Source organism: Palaemon carinicauda, chromosome 6 (assembly GCF_036898095.1).
Source record: "Palaemon carinicauda isolate YSFRI2023 chromosome 6, ASM3689809v2, whole genome shotgun sequence".
In the NCBI taxonomy this organism is placed as follows: Eukaryota; Metazoa; Arthropoda; class Malacostraca; order Decapoda; family Palaemonidae; genus Palaemon; species Palaemon carinicauda.
The window spans coordinates 162,279,394-162,299,532 of NC_090730.1; the positions used below are offsets into that span (position 1 = coordinate 162,279,394).

General features: G+C 33.2%; 1 protein-coding gene and 3 long non-coding RNA genes across 4 annotated transcripts in view; 2 read left to right on the plus strand and 2 right to left on the minus strand.

Moving 5' to 3' along the window:
• Window positions 1–712: 712 nt before the first annotated feature.
• LOC137642255 (uncharacterized) lies at window positions 713–4,134 on the plus strand. The gene is made up of 2 exons (XR_011044716.1): window positions 713–834; window positions 3,499–4,134. It is a non-coding gene; the product is annotated as an uncharacterized lncRNA (long non-coding RNA).
• A 457-nt stretch (window positions 4,135–4,591) lies between these two features.
• LOC137642256 (uncharacterized) lies at window positions 4,592–7,045 on the minus strand. Its single transcript, XR_011044717.1, has 3 exons — window positions 6,845–7,045; window positions 5,294–5,468; window positions 4,592–4,697 (listed from the first exon to the last, which is right to left on the minus strand). It is a non-coding gene; the product is annotated as an uncharacterized lncRNA (long non-coding RNA).
• A 1,180-nt stretch (window positions 7,046–8,225) lies between these two features.
• Window positions 8,226–20,139, minus strand: part of LOC137642771 (uncharacterized) — a 78,229-nt gene continuing 66,315 nt past the window's right edge. The window contains exon 4 of the long non-coding RNA XR_011044857.1: window positions 8,226–8,301. This is a non-coding gene — a long non-coding RNA (uncharacterized lncRNA). The remainder of the gene's footprint in view (window positions 8,302–20,139) is intronic.
• The window catches only part of LOC137642770 (sialin-like), a 37,612-nt gene continuing 35,571 nt past the window's right edge, over window positions 18,099–20,139 (plus strand). Inside the window, exon 1 of the mRNA XM_068375617.1 lies at window positions 18,099–18,251. The gene's annotated coding sequence lies outside the window, so the exon portion shown is untranslated. The remainder of the gene's footprint in view (window positions 18,252–20,139) is intronic.

The window sequence follows — 20,139 nt, forward strand, 5'->3', positions numbered from 1 at the left end:
AAGAATATAGAAACAGCGAGAATGTACCGGGAAGAAACCAGGTCCAGTTTATCTCTCTCTCTCTCTCTCTCTCTCTCTCTCTCTCTCTCTCTCTCTCTCTCTCTCTCTCTCTCTCTCTCTCTCTCTCTCTCTAAATCCTTCGTAGCTGGTGTTCCCTCCCTCCTTTTTGGCAGAGACCGGGAGCAATACATTTGTCGGAATATAAGTGAGTTGAAGACTTTATTTATTTCTTTTATGGCTTTATTAACAAACACACATATAGATAGATAGATAGATAGTTAGTTAGAAAGATAGATATAATAATGAAGATGTCTGAAAAACTTTCCATATATTATAACTTGAGAAAACTATAATAAAGTCAACAATTCCATGAGTGCTGAATGTATCATAAACATTATGTAGGCCTACAGTACATTTCTAGTAAAACCATAGACTGTAAAATAAATGTTCTGATATTTAAGAATATTTTGATAATTATAAATTCAATCTATATAGAAACCTAATTTTAATACAGATCAAACTTTTAAGAGGCTTAGGCTGTATAAAAACGACTCAGACTTGTTTTTATTGTTTATTATAAAGTGAAATATCTATAATTGCAACGTTTGAAAGTCAGAATATGTATTTTCCAAAATTTCCGATAATGGTGAAACCCCATTGTAGATGGCGCCACGTACATTGTAGAGAGCCACCAAATCATGGATACCATAGACCTTTTCTATGACTTCGTTTCTCAGATGTCCTTGGCTGTAGAACCAAATTGAATTCTGAAAAATAAGCCTCTAAAGTTCACTTGTGGACTGGTGGCAACGATACTAGGTACTTCAATAACAAGTAAGTAAAATATGAGTTTTGATATTTGGTTTATAATCTTTGACAAGGTGCAGTTTTCAAGTGTCCTAGCACAATTGCTAGGAAATTTATAGGTTTTGGACCAGTGCAGACCATAAATTTGGGCAAATACTATTAAAAAAACTAGTCGGCTTCATTCACTTCTTGATAAATAATGTTAGTCAATGTTTAGTTTAATCCCCGTGGAAGTTAATCATTTCTGTTTGATTTTATGAGTTTGGTGCAAAAAATAAGAATTTTGGGTGTAAAAAAATATGGCCGCATGATATTTTCTTTAACAATTACAATATTGTATTTTTTGACTGAACTTGTGGGGGGATATATCTTGTTAGCCAAACCAGACTTTAAAAGTCAAAGCAGTTACATTGTCACGTTTTCCCAAGTGATCGTGCTTGTCAAGATAAAAATCTAAAAATCTCATGCTCGACGTCCTTAGTTCCATGAATAATTAGTGCCTCGTTCAAGGTTAACACAGGCTTTCATTATAGAAGAATAGCATAATTTTACCCTTTTTTTCAATTATGAAGTTTTTTTTTTCCCGCATATACCCATATTGTGAATTCCACTTCAGCTTAAAGGCTGAATATGCATAATTGCTTTGATCGAAGATAAAATTGAGTTTAGAGCTAAAGAAATTTTCTCTAGTCAACCGGACAAAAAGTGAGTAGAATATCCAGACTGAGCCTGTTTTACCATCTTGCTATAGTAATTGAACGGCAGGAATTATATAGTATGACTGGTATTGTTAAGGCCAAAAATATATTTAATTTAAAATAAGCTTCCATTAATCGGGTTTGTAATCTAATTTTAGCCAAGTAATTCAATTAAATTTGCTTTAGAGCCTGTTTTACATCTTGGTATAGTCATTGAACGGCAGGAATTATATAGTGGGACAGGTACAGATAAGGCTAAAAGTGTATTCAACTCGACTTAGATTTGTCTTCCATTACCTGGGTTTAGAATCTAATTTTTTCAACAAATTCTTAATTCAAATTTTCTTTAGAAGTTTTTAGCTTTAGCCTCCCTATTAAAGAAGTTTATATCATTCTGTAGAGCATTGGTTATTGGAACTTAATTAGTTGCCTGGGAATATAATTGAAGCCTCAAAGGTCCTATAAAATGTCCCCTTGATCAAGAAAGCTGACCTTAGTTTTAAGGACGTTCGCATTTTTAGTTAGTGACTTAGAAGAAGGCGCTTCATCGCAGTTTTTACGTAGTTTTCAAAATGGTTAATTTGTCAAAATCTAGAAGATTTAATTTTTCTGTTCGAGTGAATCTTTCTGATGTTTTAAAGTGAAGGGCTTTAGTGGCAAAATGGCTGTCAATCTTGATAACAATTAACGATTTAATTTTTCTGTTAAGTGAATCTTCCGGTGCAGTTTTCAAGTAAAGGGCATTAGCGGCAAAATGGTTCATTTGTCAAAATCTTAACGATTTAATTGTGTTAATGAATCTAACGGTGCAGGTTTCTAGTAGTAAAGGGCTTTAAGAGTTGCAAAATGGTTTATTTGTCAAAATCTTAATAACAATTAACGATTTCATTTTTGTTCGAGTGAATCTTCCTGTGCAGTTTTCAAGTAAGGGGCTTTGAAGTGGAGGACTTCGGTGGACTTTAGAGTAGTGGAGGACTTATATAAAATTTGTAAAACTCAATAGTTATCCGGCCTCTGGATTATAAATTGTCTGCTTTGAGAGATTTAGATAACTCTTTGGTTCTTTAATTTTGATTCAAAAGGAATTCTATTTAGGGGTTCCCCAACTTGGGAATTATTGATGACTTGAGTATTGTATATCTAGTTAGTTTTATAATAATTTTATGGGCCTTAGAACATTTTAAGATAAGGCAGCATTGGTTTAAAGGTGTTCTCTCCAACTTTGGTTCAACTTTGCTTAAAATTTTGATTTCACTTAGTTACATTATCCAGTTCTTGCGACTCATTTTTGCATACGTTCATTTGTTACCTTAAGATTTTGACTTCACTTAGTTACATAATCCATTTCTTAACTCGTTTTTGCATACCTTTTCTCACCTTAAGCAACAAACTACGTGGAATTTGTCTATAATGTGAAATAGTTAATTTTTATATCCTAGACACGTCCAATTTTATTATCTTGAGTATAATCTGTAAGAAAACGATTTGCGAATTAAAAAAATCATGACTAGTTACTTTGCTTAGTCCCTGTATTTTATTAAATGGAATTTTCATCTAGGGTTTTATCTGTTCTAGTATTTATATTCAGGTGGTCTTAAGTAACGTATAAATTTGACAAGGTAAAAAATATTACCAAATTGTCAATTTTTACTCATTAATACTTTTACACAAGATAGTTTCAAAGAAATGAGTACTAATAAATGTTAATAGAATTAAGATACTAAATGTTGCATAGTATAGTAAGCCAGTTACAAATGGAACCTTCGTTAAGATAGTCTCATCGTTCACATTTGTCCTTTTTATCCGCATACTGATCATTAATTGTCCCTTTTAATTGTTGAAGATTAAAGTTTATATACTTCATATTAGTAACTCATCATAGATTGTGTTCCAGTATTCAATTCTCTTTTACTTAAATACTGAAGACTGAAATTTGACATTTTTTAAACTGCTGCTGATTTATCTGCTGATAATCAAATTTTAACTTTTACAGGAGATCCATGAAGTTTTGAGATCATAAAGATGGCTTCACCGGTATAAGTGCATGAAAGTTTTTGCAAGAAAACTAGAAGATGGAGGAGGATAGTGATAAAAAGTACTGGTATAAAAGTACAATAATCTTTTTAGAGGAAACTATTGGTAATATACTCTGAAGACATGATATTGGAGCGAAGAGATAAGAAATGCTGTTGGAGAGCAGAGAAAAAAAGATGAGAAATGCTGTTGGAGAGCAGAGAAGAAAAGACGAGAAATGGAGGAGCGCAGAGAAGACGAGATATGCTGTTGGAGAGCAGAGAAGAAAAGACGAGAAATGTTGTTGGGGAGCAGAGAAGAAAAGACGAGAAATGGAGGAGCGCAGAGAAGAAGAGACATGCTGTTGGAGAGCAGAGAAGAAAAGACGAGAAATGTTGTTGGGGAGCAGAGAAGAAAAGACGAGAAATGGAGGAGCGCAGAGAAGACGAGATATGCTGTTGGAGAGCAGAGAAGAAAAGACGAGAAATGTTATTGGGGAGCAGAGAAGAAAAGACGAGAAATGGAGAAGCGCAGAGAAGACGAGATATGCTGTTGGAGAGCAGAGAAGAAAAGACGAGAAATGTTGTTGGGGAGCAGAGAAGAAAAGACGAGAAATGCTGTTGGAGAGCAGAGAAGAAAAGACGAGAAATGCTGTTGGAGAGCAGAGATGAGAAATACTATTGAAGCGCAGAGAGAAGAAAAGACGAGAAAGGGAGGAGCGCAAAGTAGAATAAGAAAAAAGCAGTTATAAATATATATACTACAGTATATATATTTATTACTGCGTTTTAGCATCATTGTTTTACAGGATGTATTATTATAAGGATAATAAAATTTATTGTATAGTCAGTATCTTCTTTACTTATCCAGCAATTACATAGTATTTACTTATCCAGCAATTACATAGTATTTAATTTCTTTGTTGTTCAGGGTTTTTTCTTCCAATTGTAGCAACCCACAATTTTATTGTGGCATCTATTTTAAGTTACGTGAAACATAAATCTTGTCTTAGTCCATCACGGTTGAAACCAATCTTGCGTCTTGTTCCATTACAGTCGAAACAAATCGTCATCGGTCATCTCTCATCACGGTTGAAACAAATATTGTCTTGGTCCATCACAGTTCATGTCACTCTATAGTTGAAGTCATCTCTCATAGTTGGATACTCCCATCTTATACCTGTAAAAGATGGAATGCTATTAGTATCATCTAATTGTATGGACACACAAGCAGGAAATATGTTACCCACACAGTGGTGATGTTCAAACTGATTTTGCAGCGTACCTGAAGGATATCTTAACATTTTGATAACCACAGAATTTCCACGCAAAATTTAGCAGGGAATCTTATGTTACTTTCCAATATTCTATTGCACTTAAAAATGAGCATAGATTTTCCACGCATAAATGAAAATTAAGCAGGGAAGTTTCGTAGTAAGTTTTTCCACGCATAAATGAAAATTAAGCAGGGAAGTTTCATAGTAAGTTTGCAATATTGGTAGGTCTCTTACGTACAATAGACATACTTTCCAAAAAAATTATTCTACTTTCATTCATCAGTAGGCTAAAAATAATAATTCAGTCTTCTATTCTGATGCCTAGGAAAATATTTCCACGCCAGCTGCCTAAATTATTTTTACATTGGCTGCCTAAAATAGCAATCAGCGGCGTAAAAAAACAACTACCTAAAAAATTATTCCAAACCATCCTGCCGAAATCTATTTATTCCCATGCCTCTAGTTATCTTAAAATCTGTTCGACAAAATCCATACTAACCTTAATTGTAACTGGTCATTTGTTTCTTGAGTTTCAAGTTGTCAGTTTACCAATAGATCAGGCTGCTGGCTTATACAGTCATTGTATGTGGTAACCTTCATTCCATTATTTCAATGTTAAATTTACTGAGGCTGGTTTCGGTTTCTTTCAAATCGTCCTTTATCACCCAAAGAAGCTGTGGGAATAGTTTGATAATTAGAAATAGAAAAAGGCTAAAGTCTAAAAAATATCAAGTTCGAGAAATTTAACTTTTAAAGTAAGTAAAGCTAAAAAAGTTAACTAAACATAACGCCCAATTCAGACTAACACCCGTGAGTAATACCTCAGTACAGACCCAATTCAGACATCATTAGAACAAACCTAAAAGTAGTATTGCAGTAAATTACTTATTTCTTGAGTAATAGAAAAATGCATTAAATACACCCACAGTAGTAGATATTGTATCATGCACCTCTTATAGCATTAGAAAAATATTCTTTAGGTATCAATTCAATAACTGAATTTATGGTGCCTGATATTTAATATACTAATGAGAAGCCTCAGCACTAATTAGCAAGTGATTACGACTGCAGGATTAGTATAGAATTATTTCTACGAAGAGTAACCGTAGTTTTAAATGACCATTTTATACATGACCACAGTTCTCGCACCTAAAACAAGTAGATGGCTCTACAAGCTTTGTTTTTACAGACTGGAGTATAATTAATATCTGCATGGATATCTGCACGGCTAAGAGTTTTAACTTTCGGTTAGCGTATTATTCAGTGAAATGGGATCTCACTAACTACTCTGAACGTCATACATTACAGAGCAATGTGCCCTCAGTCAAGTGAATTTTAACTCTGAGAAGTCAACTAAAAAGAATTAGATTAGCTAGAACACACTAATGTTGCCCCAAAAATTTCATATCCTGAAACATAAATTTTCCTTAATCTTAATTTCCTGTCAACTTCAGCTATAATTTCAAACTTTCTGTAGCGATTTCCCCCCAAAGGTCCTTAGGCTGTAGCTTTTCATGAACTATATCTGAACACTGTACACTATCTGGTTTTCTTTAAAATAATCTGACCAAGAGAAAAACCAGTCCAGCTACTGTTATATCTTAAAAAGCATGTTATTCTGTTTATATAAAAATTACTATTACATAGAGTTCCATTTTAGTGTTGCACAAGATAATTTCAGTTTCCTTAAGGGAGTCATTTCATTCAATTTTTCAGGAAAAGTCATGGTAAATACTATTAATACATTAATGCATGATGCCTTTTATTCACGATATTTTTTCTATGTTTTAAATTCTTTTTCCAAAAGATTCTTTCAACCACAGTCTAAAGTGAAAAAATACTAATTCTGTTGTAAAAAGCTCTCAAGTAAAGCTAACCTCGTGTACTTTACAATCATGATAGCTTCTTACTCTAAAGAATAAGGTTTCAAGCCTTCAATACATTTCAATGAAAATTTCAGAATTTTTCTTATGCAATAAATGTTGTATTAAATGATTAAAGAAAAAATAAGGAAACTTTATAGTTTACTGAACAATCATAAAAAACTTACACAAAATTTACAGAAATTTTAAGATATCACAGGTCTTCAAATTTCACTAGCAATTTCACTGGCAATGACATATCAATTTAGCAGTTTTCGGACTTCAGACTTCAAGCAAGGTAGGTTTAACATGCCATGAGTTTTAGTTCTGGAGGTGGCAAGCCCTGGAATCCGGTAGTGATCTGAAAATTACGATTCGAAGATTATTAAATTTGCCTACCAATTTACAGTATTTTAAATCAACTTTATTTCTAAGTGACCTGAATATGATTAGATAAGATCTGGATGAGCAAAGTATCCTAGTGCCAAATTTTGTTTAGTTATGGGTAACCTATCTAGGGTTTGACAATAGTCACGTATTCTTCATGCAAACTTATTCATCACAGTATTACAGGGTACTGAGGTAGTCAATTCTAAAAAGCATATCAATCACTCAACACCAAGCTGCAATACTCATTACATATTGCCGATTGCTCAGAGGTGTTCTCTCCTAGATTATCAATTTAGATCCTTGGTCAAAAGCCTGGGTAAAATAAGACAGTCGACAGCGACTTTGCCATTCTGTCTCCAACTAAATTCTCGGTTCGTGTACCCCTATAGCTGTTGAAGTTATTCTCAAAGAGATACTCATCTCCATATTGACAATTCTTTGCTAATTGCTTTTAATTTATACCACCAGGAAGCAGCAATATCATTTACTTTCTATGCATAACTGCTGCCAATGTATTCAAATTTTCGTGATTCATATAATCCCATCAAATCTGTGCCTTTTCCAGATTTGTGATTGGAAAAAATGTTCATGTAATTTCATCTACACATTACTAATTTGACCACCAATTTCACTACTGAGTAATAACTTAAGAGGGGCACCGTTGGTATGTTAACATTACATAACGGTACACTATCACTACATTTTCACATTCTAAGCTTTCAACAAATTCACAGCTATCCTGTTTCACTAGGCTACTTTGAGTCTCCTCAACTTAGCAAATCTGTCTTGTTTTTTCTCCCCATTATAATAACTTATTTAGGAATTAGGCCTATGGATCAGTCTTCATTGCAAACAAACGAACATACATCTTTATACTACGAATACACCAAATCTAAACTAAATTGCCACCATTGCAACCCTTAAGTCGGCTAATTAAAAAAAATATTGCATAATATTACCATGCTATTATGTAGATTATAACATGACTAGCAACTTTGAGCAAATTTTCCAATAGACTACCAGAAATTAAAAATTCAAACTACCTAGATCTGATAAAAAAAAGATCGCAAAGCTTTCTTCTTGTCTAAAAAATATAAGTGAATAAGCAGTCAATTCTTGTAGAAATATTTTTTTACTGCACTTCAAACTTAAAATCTACAAATTAATCATGAAAATTACCTGGAAATCTTATTCTTTGTGCTGCCAGTTTCTCTTCATTTGCAAGAATCAGTCTCCATAGCACCCGAGGCTCCACCTGTAAAACAAAGGGAAAATTAAAATATTGAAAATCTAAAAAAGTATTTCAAAACTAGCGTAGCTATTAAGAAATATGCAAAGCAGATATTCAAGTATTGTAGAAGCGCATATGAGGTATACTTTAAAGAAATGTAAATAAAGAAAGGTTTGAATATTAATTTTTTTAACAGATTATATTTTTATTCATGGAAGGTGGGCCCCATGTCCCAGTACTGAGGGAGAGAAGGCCATTCAAATACTTGAAGATATCTAAATTAACTTTTAAATTTGTTTCGCCACTTATAATAAAAAAAAATACCGTAATAAACAGATTAACAGTAATGAAAATCAAAATACTGTTTTTGTTTGCCATTACTTCCCGACGCATAAAAAAAACTGGTTTCCGTCCCATTTTCTATGGAAGTTGTTCGTGGCAGCATCTGGAGTTTTATTCAGTATTACAAATACCTCGTTGATTGAGCTGATGAGTTATTGGTTTTTGCGTCTTTTTATCAAGAGCTTTAGGACTCAAAAGTTTCTAATTCGGGCGATTGTCAATGACTGGAAATACTTAAGACTTTATTAAAAGATCTTAACTCAATTTTGAAAACAGATTCTGGTGTAGTGGCAAGAAAATGATAGCATTGCTATTCACTGTTTTAGAAAATGAAGCCAACACTCAATTGTAATAAATGCATGGAAATAAGGGAAAGTACGTTAATCCAAATAAAATAATTCGAAACTGAAGAATCAATCTACGCCAACTATTAAAAGACATCGGAATATTAAGTCAAATTTAAACAATTTAAGGGTTAAAACTGCACTCTTTACAACTTCATGTTCCCCTTATGCTAGGAATGCCACAAACAAAATAAAAAACTATGGCAAATTTACAACAGTTTTGCAGTTCATACATAAATCAATCATGATTTATCTATTACACATATGACAAACACCCAATATAAAAATTGCTTCCGATCATAACTAAGAAAGCGACACCAAGCTAAACTATTTTCAGTGAATTAGAAACTAATTATTCATGTATAGGTAATTAAAATAGATTAGACATTGCAATTTAATCGCTCCAAATTATTATTAATTGCTAATATACAACCCTAGTTGGAAAAGCAGGATGTTATAACCCCAGGGGCCCTATTAGGGAAAAAAAGTTCAGTGAGGAAAGGAAGCATGGAAAAAAAAACATTCAAAGAATGGTAACAAAATTAATTTCCTATACAAACTATGGAAACAAAAGAGGAAGAAAATAGTATGCCCAAGTGTACCCTCAAGCAAGAAAAACTAATATGAGTATCTTGCACAGCTAAATTGAAGGATTCATACTATAGTTTGCTCGGCGTGGTTCAATAATCTCAACAGGCTTGTATGGGTCTTACAAGCGGTACATACCGATTTCGGTTATATAAGCAACAACAGCTATACAGTGAAGCGAGCCAATTATAAATAAATATCCGAAATAGACTATACAGTTTGTAGTGTAAATAACGCCAATTAAAGTCACTTGCTAGCGTAAATAACACCAATTAAAGTCAGTTGCTAACGTAAATAACGCCAATTAAAGTCAGTTGCTAGTGTAAATAACTACAATTAAAAGTCTTCAAAACATAACCTATATATAATAAGAATACCATTTTCGCCTATTTGAAAGTTAACAGACCCTCCGCAGATTGGGATAGCTTTTCAAAAATAATATTAAACTTTTTTCTAAGTGAAATATTCCTAGTATGACAAACGGACAACTACAAAAGTGCTCCAAACTTCAAGTCTATGATGTGTTTATAAATTTCTTTTAAAGCCATTACGTACTGATTTAAGGCCCGGAACTGAACCAGAAAAACGCTATCACAACCAAAGTTAAAACTCTGGGCAAGGATGTTGGACATTAGATATATTTTATTCTAGAAATAACTGGAAGGAGTACGTGTTACTGGAAAAAAAATACAGAACCAAACTATCCTATGCTGTGATATTCCGTCAAACATTTTAATTTTATATTAAAATTACCAAGATATTTACGAGAAACTTACCTTACGTACTACCAAACGTGAGGATAAAGACCAGCTTAATTGACACTGTAGTTATGACCCTTGATATATGCGGGGAGTAAAAATCATGCTAGAACAAGGCTAAGATATCAAAGTTAAATATTTCAAATGGAGCTATGCATGTCTAAAGAAATAGGCATTTTTTAAGTGACTAAGTTGGTTGAAGTTAGGAGTTATGCTTTCAACTGTAACACCTAGCAAATCTTACATTAAGTGTTTATCAAAATAAATTTATTTACCCAATTAGTGAAACAAAATATTACCCTGAATCTTATATATCCAAGTATTACAAGGATGCTTGCAAACATTAAAATAAGCGATTTACCATAGATTATGTAATGTTACGAGCAAGAGTTATAACTTGTGAGCACGTATCTTTCAATACATTAGGCTGGATCAACGCAGTGAAGATCTATAAAAGTATCAAAATGCTGTCTAAAAACTTTCTTCCGCAGATTCTCGTAAATTCTTAATACAAGCTAAGCTACAACTGTCTGGAAATGCAGGAAGCTATAAGCCCAAGGGCTCCAACAGGGAAAATAGCCTTTTGAGGAAAGGGAATAAACCAAAGTAATGAACAATAAAGATATTTTAAGAACTAAAAGAATAAATATCAAACTATAAACTTAAAAGAAAAAAGCAGCTAAATAGGAGAATGGTGCCCGAGTGTACCCTCAAGCAAGAGATAGCGAGCCCAAGACAGTGGAAGACCATGGCACAGGCTATGGCCCCACCCAAGACTAGAGAACAATGGTTTGATTTTGGAGTATTAAATTCTAAAGAATATCTAGCATAACAGTTAAACCTAAATTCTAGTCAATATTTTATAATATAATTAACCAAATATCTAAGCACGAACGAGGATTGTTAAGACAGCTTTAATTTTTTTCCCATCTCCCCCACTGCAGGTAGAATAGAGGTTCTCTCCCACTACACGATGAATATTCAATTTGATTCCGTACGGATTGCTAGTCTTTATTAAATAACTAATTTGGTTTCTCGATTCTAGAACTTTGATACTAAGGAAATAAACTATTGCAAATACCAATTAGTTGCTCCTAAGTAAAGGTCCCCATATCCCGAATGAAGTCTCAGACATATGGGCTCTAACCTCCTGTAAGGGAATACACACTAATCTTGGGAGGCTGGATCTTCAACTATAGCTCTTAAGGCTTAGCAACGATCACACAGTATGCCCTTGCCAATCTACAAAAACTGGAGTAATGAATAATGAATAACATCCCGAACCAATTTGAAATTCAAAGCCTAGCATACCGCAACATAAAACACTGTCCTGAGCAGTAGACTTTCTACAAAACTGGAGTAATGAATAATGAATAACATACCGAACCAACCAATTAGAAATTCATAGCCTTGCATACCACAACCTAAAGCACCGTCCCAAGCAGTAGACTTTCTACAAAACTGGAGTAATGAATAATGAATAACATACCAAACCAATAAGAAATTCATAGCCTTGCATATCACAGCCTAAAACACTGTGCTAAGCAGTAGACTTTCTACAAAACTGGAGTAATGAATAATGAATAACATACCGAACCAACCAATTAGAAATTCATAGCCTTGCATACCACAACCTAAAGCACTGTCTTAAGCAGTAGACTTTTTACAAAACTGGAGTAATGAATAATGAATAACATACCGAACCAATTAGAAATTCATAGCCTTGCATACCACAACCTAAAGCACTGTCCTAAGCAGTAGACTTTCTACAAAACTGGAGTAATGAATAATTAATAACATGCCGAACCAATTAGAAATTCATAGCCTTGCATACCACAACCTAAAGCACTGTCCTAAGCAGTAGACTTTCTACAAAACTGGAGTAATGAATAATTAATAACATGCCGAACCAATTAGAAATTCATAGCCTTGCATACCACAACCTAAAGCACTGTCCTAAGCTGTAGACTTTCTACAAAACTGGAGTAATGAATAATTAATAACATGCCGAACCAATTAGAAATTCATAGCCTTGCATACCACAACCTAAAGCACTGTCCTAAGCAGTAGACTTTCTACAAAACTGGCGTAATGAATAATGAATAACATACCGAACTAATTAGAAATTCATAGACTTGCATACCACAACCTAAAGCACTGTTCAAAGCAGTAGACTTTCTACAAAACTGGAATAATGGATAATGAATAACATACCGAACTAATTAGAAATTCATAGACTTGCATACCACAACCTAAAGCACTGTCCTAAGCAGTAGACTTTCTACAAAACTGGAGTAATGAATAATTAATAACATGCCGAACCAATTAGAAATTCATAGCCTTGCATACCACAACCTAAAGCACTGTCCTAAGCAGTAGACTTTCTACAAAACTGGCGAAATGAATAATGAATAACATACCGAACTAATTAGAAATTCATAGCCTTGCATACCACAACCTAAAGCACTGTCCTAAGCAGTAGACTTTCTACAAAACTGTCGTAATGAATAATGAATAACATACCGAACCAATTAGAAATTCAAAGCCTTGCATACCACAGCCTTAAGCAGTAGACTTTCTACAAAACTGGCGTTATGAATAATGAAAAACATACCGAACCAATTAGAAATTCATAGCCTTGCATACCACAGTCTAAAGCACTGCCCTAAGCAGTAGAATTTCTACAAAAGTGGCGTAATGAATAATGAATAACATACCGAACCGATTAGAAATTCATAGCCTTGCATACCACAACCTAAAGCACTGTCCTAAGTAGTAAACTTTCTACAAAATTAGCGTAATGAATAATGAATAACATACCGAACTAATTAGAAATTCATAGACTTGCATACCACAAACTAAAGCACTGTTCTAAGCAGTAGACTTTCTACAAAACTGGCGTAATGAATAATGAATAACATACCGAACTAATTAGAAATTCATAGACTTGCATACCACAACCTAAAGCACTGTTCTAAGCAGTAGACTTTCTACAAAACTGTCGTAATGAATAATGAATAACATACCGAACCAATTAGAAATTCAAAGCCTTGCATACCACAGCCTTAAGCAGTAGACTTTCTACAAAACTGGCGTTATGAATAATGAAAAACATACCGAACCAATTAGAAATTCATAGCCTTGCATACCACAGTCTAAAGCACTGCCCTAAGCAGTAGAATTTCTACAAAAGTGGCGTAATGAATAATGAATAACATACCGAACCGATTAGAAATTCATAGCCTTGCATACCACAACCTAAAGCACTGTCCTAAGTAGTAAACTTTCTACAAAATTAGCGTAATGAATAATGAATAACATACCGAACCAATTAGAAATCATAGCCTTGCATACCACAGCCTAAAGCACTGTCCTAAGCAGTAGAATTTCTACAAAAGTGGCGTAATGAATAATGAATAACATACCGAACCGATTAGAAATTCATAGCCTTGCATACCACAACCTAAAACACTGTCCTAAGCAGTAGAATTTCTACAAAACTGGCGTAATGAATAACATACCGAACCAATTAGAAATTCATAGCCTTGCATACCACAACCTAAAGCACTGTCCTAAGCAGTAGACTTTCTACAAAACTGGCGTAATGAATAATGAATAACATACCAAACCAATTAGAAATTCATAGCCTTGGATACCACAGCCTAAAGCACTGTCCTAAGCAGTAGACTCTACAAAACTGGCGTAATGAATAACATACCGAACCAATTAGAAATTCATAGCCTTGCATACCACAACCCAAAACACTGTCCTAAGCAGTAGACTTTCTACAAAACTGGCGTAATGAATAATGAATAACATACTGAACCAATTAGAAATTCATAGCCTTGCATACCACAGCCTAAAGCACTGTCCTAAGCAGTAGACTCTACAAAAATGGCGTAATGAACATACCGAACCAATTAGAAATCATAGCCTTGCATACCACAACCCAAAACACTGTCCTAAGCAGTAGACTTTCTACAAAACTGGCGTAATGAATAATGAATAACATACTGAACCAATTAGAAATTCATAGCCTTGCATACTACAACCTAAAGCACTGTCCTAAGCAGTAGACTTTCTACAAAACTGGCGTAATGAATAATGAATAACATACTGAACCAATTAGAAATTCATAGCCTTGCATACCACAACCCAAAACACTGTCCTAAGCAGTAGACTTTCTACAAAACTGGCGTAATGAATAATGAATAACATGCTGAACTAATTAGAAATTCATAGCCTTGCATACCACAGCCTAAAGCACTGTCCTAAACAGTAACCTGATTATTCTTTCACTACCAAATTAATGGGAATTCAAAGTTATTGTAAATACAGTACATGAAACTGTTCCCTCAGGTTCCTTGTGCTTGCAGTCTCCCTATTCCATTTACTGATGAATTGGTAGATAATTACTACACATGCTTTAAAGATGGCTAAAATATGCAATGATAATGAAAGGGGGCAGATTAACTTGAGGGAATCTGTAGCCCCAAGGAAAAAGCTAACCAATTTTATCTTTTATTGCAATACTATCTGAAGACATTGCCAATAACTGAAATTAACTTAAACCTCCACAGTTTCAATGGCCTTATGAAAGTACCAGATAGAAAATCTAAAATTTCGAATTAAAATATGAATTTCTGAAATTCCCTTAAATATAATTGAGATTATATACACAAGAAAATATTGCACAAATACGGATGTAATAAGACACTAATGTAACCAAGCTAGTATCATTAATAAGACTATGGGAACAAAATTTAAGATTCTTATATTCAATCTGTACCATACCATTTAAATTAAAGCACATTCATGGTTTGGTATCACTCGAAAATCACTCGTCCTAAGGTTTAAACTCAAAACTAAGCCTTTAGCTATGTGAAAATCTAATAAAAATGCCTTGGCACACCAAAGCAAGGTAACAGTTTTTCAACACAACACTATGGAATACAGTGAAAATATATAACACCTTAGCACACAAAACTTTACACATACCTTATCAAATTAAAGTTTACCTCATCAGAGCAAAATATTAAATGGAGTCGGAGTTGTTTCTTTCTCAAGGCTATTGGTTTGAATAATTCAAGGATGCTAAAACAATGAATTGTTTATTTTGAGGTCCTTGACTTTAGGACAGGCAACGCCATCTATATTGAATCTTTTCTACCATTACATGACACCAAAACGATATTTGCTAATACGTGAGAAAAATAGATAGTCCTATAACACAGAAATGAACAAACTTTGTTTGTTTTGAATTGTGAGTTTGAATGTTTAAAAAAAAAAATTATTTTCTTAATTTCCAATGATGTAATCGATAAAAATATTCATCTGATATTAATTTATTCAGCTTGGTAGGGTGATTTAGTAGCTGGTTTATTTCGTACAAATGATTATATGTTTTGAATAATAATAGTAATAATAATATTAATAATATTAATAATAATAATGATAATAATAATAATAATAATAATAATAATGTAGAGAGAGAGAGAGAGAGAGAGAGAGAGAGAGACTATTTGTTAATACTGGTATCTTTTCTATTATGGGTTAAGTTATGTATAGTTGACTTCGAACTTACATAAGATAAAATAGTTTAATAGCTTCATATTACTAAGAATAATGTTTAATTGTCTGTCTATATTAAGATATTATCTTTGAATGTTTTTGCCTATAGGGTGAAAAGGTATTGATACATTTCGACTTACGGAACACTTCATTATGTTGATATTGATTCTTAGAACCATAATATTACGAACGTTTTAGATTTTTGTGCTTTACTTTTTGAGAAATACTCTAGTTATCTCAAAATGACCAAATGCAACTGCACGTGTCTTATATGCTTCTTTTAAGTAATGCCTCTAGATACGAAATTAATTGGTTATGGAGTAACTTTTGTGTCGTGATTTTTTTCGTATAATGAGTCACATTTTATGTGTAAATCGTCTAATTTGATGCAAGCCCTACAAAAACACCACATTAAATTTTATAATAAAGTTATAACCACAGTGAAATACAGTCAAATACATTTGAATTATTCACTATACCTAACTGTTAATACCTGTAAATGAAGTACAGTATCTCTATCCTATAATTTACAATATTCTTATTCATGTCTCTCGCTTCTAATTTGTTTTTAAACATGAAACTCACAGTACACATTTCCTATATTTACATAAGTAACTCTCAGTGACTCATATCTTAATGGAGTCTATGGCTTCCTTAACCATCGTTACCTTTGCCCTACACTTATTGCTCGTTATCTCACCTGATAAAAACATTTCATGGCCGTGGGAAAAATTTTAAATCACAGATGGTCCTGTTGAAGATCTATTGCAAATTTAACACATAACATTTAACAGACAGGAATGTATAGATTATGTAAATCTTAGATTAGTGAACAAAATGAGTCAGGCCTCTTAAGATCCCCATTCAAAATACCTCTAAATCAAACCACTGTTCTCTAGTCTTGGGTATTGCCATAGCCTCTGTGCCACGGTTTTCAATTGTGTTGGGGTAGAGTTCTCTTGCTTGAGGGCACATTATTCTATATATTTTTCTTCCTCTTGTTATTTTGAAGTTTTTATAGTTTATATATGAAAAATTTATTTTACTGTTGTTATCGTTCTTGGAATATTTTATTTTAATTGTTCATCATGTCTCCTGTATATTTATTTCATTATTTCCTTTCCTCACTGGGCTACTTTCCCTGTTGGAGCCCTTGGGCTTAAAGCATCTTGCTTTTCCAACTAGGATTGTAGCTTAGCTAGCAATAATAATAATAATAATAATAATAATAATAATAATAATAATAATAATAATAATAATCTGGTATTATAATACATTTTTATTACATTATTTCTAGTTTCAATGAGATAATTAGGAGATAAGATATTATTTACCTCACCACGAAACTCTGTTGGTCAACTATAATATGATCAAAGCCCAATAACTTCATTGCAGTTTTCTGACAGATTCATTGAATTAAGAAAACTGGTTTAAAGGCCTCTCACGAATGACAGAGGCAAGGGACAGTGACATTGCCCTACCCAGCAGGACAATGCCCTAGAGATTGACAATATATAAATATGATAGGAGCCTAAGCCCAACTCCACCCAAGCTACGACCTGGAAGGACCAGGCAATGGCTGCTGATGACTCAGACTCCTCCAAGGATTGCGTGGTTGCAGACACTAAAGAAACTATGGAGCTTCAGCGATGAGCCCCAGTCCGGCAGAACGACAGGCAGACGGATGTTTGAAATAGCCAAAAAAAGAAAAAAAAAGTATATAGGATATGCTTTAGGTTTGATTTCGGAAATATTTGCAAAATGAAAGCAAAGCATTTCTAATAGTTTCGTAGCTGATATTTACCTTCCCAAAATAAAAAATAAAATAAAAATTACAAGCCTAAGAAACATGTTAGCAAATCAAAGTATAGGCAAAGCGATGGAAAACATAAAAGATGAATATAATAAGGTTTCCTGTGTACAGATCATCCTTTCCAGACATCTTGACGAAATGGTGCCATCTGTCAACACACATCGCGATAAAGCAAATCGTCTATCGCCAAGACAATGATGAAGCAAGATCCCAGAGAAACATTAAGTACAATTCCTAATCTACCTGACAAACGTGAAAGTTTTAAAAGGCACTAAAGAACGATTATCAGTACGTGGTCACTGATAAGGGCATCGATAAAGACTGTTTTCTCCTCAAGGTTGGTGATAACGATTTGGCCTTAGGGGACGATAAGAGGGGAGAATCAGACGATAGAAGAATAATTAAGTTCAGTTCTCCTTGTGTGCTTAGGTGGGGCGAAAGAAGTGTACATTGATAGATTTGGCACAAAGAGAGAGTTCTGACTTAAGACTCGTATTATTAGTGAAAATCCTATTTTAACTTTACTATCTTCACACTTCCAGATGACTTGATTTAAAGGTAAGGTGGGATTTGAAGATAACCTTATTTATGAGTTATTCTATGAGTTATTTGTTATTTTCAAAGTATGGTGGATTATTAGTGAGATTTTGAATTATTTTTTTTTATTATTGTATTCGGAAGTACATATAACGCGGTTGTCAAATTTCAATGGCTGTGCAAATATTAGGAAAATCCCATTCTTATCTCAGTTTTATTATGTTCACATCAGAGGCTGAAAATAATTATTGGTTAACGTCTCCTACACTTATTTTTAAATACATGCATACTTGTATATATACACACACACACACACATACACACACACACACACACACACATATATATATATATATATATATATATATATATATATAGAGAGAGAGAGAGAGAGAGAGAGAGAGAGAGAGAGAGAGAGAGAGAGAGAGAGAGAGAGAGAGAGACAAACACACACACATATATATACGTAAATATATGTATATATATACACACACACCCACACACACATACACACATATACATACATACATATATATATATATATATATATATATATATATATATATATATATATATATATATATATATATATATATATTATTTCAAAGGTATTTGGCAATGCAGAACGCCATGGTAAATTATGATTTCCAAAGTAAAAGGCATTATTCTATAAAATATTAATAAAGTAATAATCATAATCATCACACGAAAATGGAAAAAATATGATCTGCCCAAGATGAATAGTTTCTGTTTTTCATCAAGAAAAATATCAATAATGATATTTTCAAAATGAAACTAAATATAAAAAATCCCTAGCTAGATTATTGCATTCTTTTCCGCTCACCAAACAAACAGATCTTCTCTTATTTATATATGGACATATCTTTCGGTAAAGCTGGATGCAGGGTTTAAACTTTTAAGGTAGTTACCTTAGTTTGAGGTAATTTGCATGGTTTTAAGGTATTATTTAAAGATAATTCTGAGGTAATTTCGGTTTTATCAAATTCAAATTTAAGGAGATTTGAAAAGTTTTAAGGTAATCTAAGGTAAAAAGCAACAGATCTAAAGTAGTGGCCCATGCTCAAGTTTAAACCCTGGATGGAAAGCAGCCAATTAGACTTATGGTGCGAGGTGGCAACCCAACAGAGAGCCTGGGTAGGAGGGTAGGGGTACCAGCTTTACCGAAGGTATATCCATATATTAATAACTCCAGGTTTGTATCAGGGAAAAAATGCAATTTATCTACGAATTTGTCATTTTAAATTGCCATGGTAATTTTATGAAAGATAATACTGATTAAATTAATTTTATCTACTGAAAGATATTCGATAAGAATTATTCGAAAGTATCAACGGATTGCTTGATAATATTTACATTTTGATTTTGATATCGCAACTTACCAGATCTACGTACTGTTGAAATCTTAATTAGACGGTAACCCTCCAGGAGAAATGCTTTGAGGATGGCAGGTTCATCCTTGCCAAGATTCTTGGACATGATGTGTCTTACCATGCTAGTGGTATTTTTAACTCAATTTCAGAAGCAGGTCTTCTGAAAGATATTTAACTTTAAAATAACATCTGTTTTAACATTATTATTGATCTGTAAATATTTTTAATTTTTTTATTTATTGCTTATATATAGTTTATTTGCTATTTTCCTATTTCCTTTTTCTCACTGTGCTAATTTGCCTGTTGGACACCCTGGTCTTGTAGCATTGTGCTTTTCCAACTAGAGTTGTAGCTTAATAAGGAACTGGAGAATTACGACAACGCCAAACATTCTTAAATTTATTTCCATCACCAACAAATAACGACGTTTCAAACATCTCTGTGTTCATAATCATGTTCCTGGGTAAAAGAAAGTAAAATTGTTTTACTTTCTTTTACCCAGGAACATGATTATGAAC